The sequence below is a fragment of the Malurus melanocephalus genome, unplaced genomic scaffold (assembly GCF_030028575.1).
Source record: "Malurus melanocephalus ecotype Western Australia unplaced genomic scaffold, MMel_1.1 scaffold_638, whole genome shotgun sequence".
In the NCBI taxonomy this organism is placed as follows: domain Eukaryota; kingdom Metazoa; phylum Chordata; class Aves; order Passeriformes; family Maluridae; genus Malurus; species Malurus melanocephalus.
In genome coordinates this window covers 148,147-152,460 of record NW_026623870.1, presented here as the reverse complement: position 1 = coordinate 152,460, position 4,314 = coordinate 148,147, and positions in this window count along the sequence as shown.

The window sequence follows — 4,314 nt, the reverse complement described above, 5'->3', positions numbered from 1 at the left end:
CTGTGAGGACAGGAAAAGCTCCGCCCGGGCATGTAGGGTCAGCAGATTTCCGAGAATTTACTAAAACCGTTAGCTGAGTTTCGCTTTCTCTTTAACACTTGATGTTGCTGTTTCTGCTGGGCCGGGGCTCCCCCGTCCTCGGGGGTCGGACCCTGGAGGGGTCCCCGTAGGGAGCCCTTTCCCCCCGAACGCCTCGGACGGGAGGTGCGGGGGCTGCGGGGGAGGACACACCCGAGCGGGGGCTCCTCACTGCCCGGGCTCCTGCGGCATCTCGGGGCGTTTCCCGAGCAGGTTGGGAGCGCTGAAACTGCGCGGCTCTGACGAGCGACCCTAGCACTGTGGACAGCGGAGCTGACCCCGCTCTGATGCCTCCCTTCCACCCGGCAGCCTCAAAAAACAACCAAAGCTCCCCTCTGCACCCCGCCTTTGTCCCGCTTCCTGCTCCCACTCTTCTCAGRGAAGGACGGCGGCAGCTGCCCGGGCCGGGCCGATGAGGGGCAGCGGGTGCCGTAGCTCATGCGCCGCTGCAGCTGGTTGAAGGGGACCAAATCCAGTTGCAAGTTGATCTGGTTCCTTTTTACCAGCCCCAGGGACGCATCGTCTCTCCGGAGGCGCCGTCCGGGCCGTGCTGCTGATGGGGGCTGCCGGCGTTGGGGTCCCAGCCCAAAAATACATACTTCTTAACATTCCATAAGGCCGGCCGTCTCCGTATGGGCATATGAAGAAGTATGTAGGGTTGGGAGGGAGAGGCGGGCGGAGGGGCACGGGCACGGGGCTGTTCCTGCTCCCGGCCGGGCTCTCCAGCTCCAGCGAGGTCCTGGAAGGAGCCGAAGGTCCTGGTGAAGTCCGAGGTTGTGCAGAGGCTGTGGGGAGCACCCGCTGCCCTCCCCAAACCCGGCCTCGGCCTCTGCCCGGTGCAGCCCAGCTGGAGACGCTGCCCCTATTGCTCCTGTGCCCGCAGCCGCCCCGCAGCTCCCAGATTCTCGTGTTTGGAGAGCGAGCCAGGGCCGTGGCCAGGCTGTGTGCCCCGCGGTGCCTGGAGGGTGCTCAGGCCGGGGTTTTGGGGGGTGGCTGCCCTTCGTGGCTGATGGGATGCTCCAGGATGCGGCCGAGGATCAGCACTTTGGGTTCTGTGAGGAGATGGGGACAGGGCCAAGGGCCGAGTCCTGCGAGCCCACAGGGGCCAGCAGGAATGGGTGGCACAGGGGGCCCCTGTGCCTGGAGTCACCCCCGCAGGGGGAATGGCCCCGGTTCTGGCTCTTGGTTGGGCAGGGGTCCCCCCGTGCTGCTGCTGCTGCTGCACCGGGGCACCAGGCACCAACCCGTTCCCCTGTCACCCCCCAGGACACTCCACACCCCACAGCTCCCTGTCCGTGTGCCACAGCAGTGGTGCCAGGTTGGTACAGCAGTGCCAGCCTAGGGGGGCACCCAGCTCCCACCCCCCAGCCCCCTGCCCACCTTTTTGCAGGGTCAGGAGTGGGACAGGGGGCTCTGAGCCCTTCCCACCCCCTCCCCACGCAGCAGATCGGGTGTGGAATGCTGGAGATGCCTTTGCCCATGGCAGGGGGGGCATTCAGCTGAGAGCTCAGGGCCTTGAGATCCTAACGGGGCTGCGGGGGTGCTCCTCGGCCCCTGCACAGCTTGGGCAGGGCAGGGTGACAGAGGGGACGAGTGTCACCACCACGAAATGCGCCTTGACTGCAGTGACCTTCCCACCCCTAAATCTGCAGCTGGAACGGGACCRTGGCAGGTCCAGGGARTGTCTCTGGTTCCCAGGACTGTCCCCTCCCAGCACASRGSASTGAGGGGTGTGTGGGGTGCCCGGCCATGGTCAGGAGCGCTGTGGCACTGACCGGACGTGGCTCAGCCGTGACTCAGCGCCGGGAGCCGTGGCCACACGCGCTGCAGCTCCCTGCAAGGAGCCGCTGGGTGCCAAGCACAGCCTCACCTCGGCAGCCCTGCTCACAGCACCCACAGGCAGCAGAGCTGCTGCTCGGTGGGACCCCTGAGACATCAAACAATTCCGTGGGGCACAGCGTGACACAGCCATGGTCCCCTTAGGATGCTCCCCCGGCACCCCAGGAGCTCCCGCATGGATGGTCCCGATGATCTGTCCCTGAGGAGCCCAGACACGGCTCCCAGGACACAAATCCCCATCCCAGCAGTAGCCCAATCTCCCCCCAAATCAAACCGAGTGTGTGTCCTGAGGCCAGAGGCTGCAGAGATGCACCCACTGAACCCCCGGGGCTCTGCCGGCCCTGCAGGGCAGTGCGATGCTGCCGTGAGGACTCACTGTGGCACTGCTGGGTCCCAGGGACTGGCAGCACTGGCAGGGTTCAGTGGGAGCCAAAAGCTCATGGCTGCATCCACCCTGAAACCCCAGAGCCAGGGCAGAGCGTCCGGGTTCTCACATCGCAGCCGAGTTCATCTCCAGTCACCTCGGCTGACCTTGGGCAGCCTCCCAGGAGTGGGGATTAGAGATACCCCAGAGCAAGGCGCCCRCACTGCCCCATCCCATGGCACGGCTCCCACAGCCCTCGGCCGGGCTCTCCCTGTGACCTTGGAGGGCTGCACGCAGCTCCACGGGATGCTCGCTGCATCCTGGGCACCTCGTGTGCCCCAACTCCAGCCCAGGGCTTCCCTGCCTGTTCCCAGCACCCCTTCTCGCCCCTGCCCTGTTCCGCAGTCTGGCTCTGCCCCGCTGCCCTCTCTGTGCCCAGACATTCCCAGTCATCACCACCAACCCCTCTGCAGCCCTGGGCGTGCCCCCACMCCCGCAGGCATCCTTGAGCCCTCTCCAGCCCCAGCGCTGCTTTTGGYAGCTGCAGACCCCGAGCCGAACCCCAGCAGGGAGCTGTGCCCTGGCGCAGCCCCTCTTCCASGAATTCTCCGTGTCCGCAGACCGGCTGTGAGTCCCCGGCCTGGAGAGCCCCCCGGCATCTCCACCGGCCCCGAGAGCAGCTCTGTGCCCGAGCAGGGTGGTTTGTGGGCACCGGGGGCAGACGGCTTTGCAGGGGGAGGCGGAGGAGCCAAGGGGCTGCGGGGCCGGCCGTAGTGGCACCCAGGCGCCCGCAGGCACCCAACAACCCCAGCCTGGCTATAAAAGGAAGAGTCTTTTTTTTTTTCTCCCGGCTCCGCCAGCGCCGCGTCCCCGGCCGAGCTCTGCAGCCGCTGCCCCGCAGGGCCTTTCCAAGTTTCCCATCCAGCGCTGCCCCCCCAGCCGGCTCCCCCCGGCTCATCCATCCCCGGCAAACCCACTGCAGCAGCTGCTGAGTGGCTTATAAAACACCAAGAGACCCAGCAAGGAGGAGGGCGGTGGGTGCAAGGGGAGCGCTGGCGTGGGGAGCACCCCGATTCCCGTCCTGGCGCCCCTTCACCCGCGGCATTGCCCGTGTCACGGCTGTGGATGCACGGCCCTGGTGCACACGGCAGTGGTGGCCAGCACTTCCCTCTGTGCGAGTCCAAAATGCGATGCCGAGGTGCCCAGGTGTTGTGTTTCCCTTCCCACCCCATCCCACCCGAGTGGGGTGTCCCCAGTTTGCRTGGCCGAGGGCACCCCCGGTCCCTGGGGAGGGGGTGACCGGCCCCGGAGCGGGGTACACCCGCAGGCAGAAGGGCCGGGTGSTGCCCGCAGAGCCGAGCACTCCCCACCCGGGACCTCCTTGCAGCCGGGACCTGCCGGGGGGGCCCCGCTGCACCCGCAGCTACAGAGAGTTACTGCTGCCCCCCACTCCTCCGCCTCCAACCGGGCTGGCCCCAAGCGGGGGGGACGCTGCGGTGACCCCCAGCCCAGGGTGTCCCCTCCCTGCCCACACCGAGCCGCTGCCGGAGCCCAGCAGCAGCAGCAGCAGCATCCCCGGCCCCGGCGGGCTCAGCACCGGCCGGGCTCGCTGAAGGTTAAACGCGGGCGGCGAGGAAAGCCCCGCTGGCCCCCGCAGACCCCGCACCTCCCGCCCGCAAGGCCACTCACGGTCCTGGAGGTGACACCGGCCGCAGCASGCTGGGCTGGCGGCAGCGAGCCGCGGTGACACCCGSCACGAGCACGCCGCTTCCCCGCTCGCCTTGACTTTGCCACAGGACTCCTCCGGCTCGTCCGCAGGAGCTTGCAGCATCCTCCAGTTCAGCGGGAGAAGTTCCTCGCCAGGGAGGGAGGGAGGAGGGAGGGATTTAAGGCAGACCCTGCCTGGGATGCAACATCTCCGGGTGCAGTCGGAGACCCCTCGCTCGCTGGGCACCCCGAAGCTCTCTCCTCGCTCGCCCCAACCCCTGCTCGGTGTCCCGGCACATGTGCCCATTTCTGGGGATGCTGCGTGG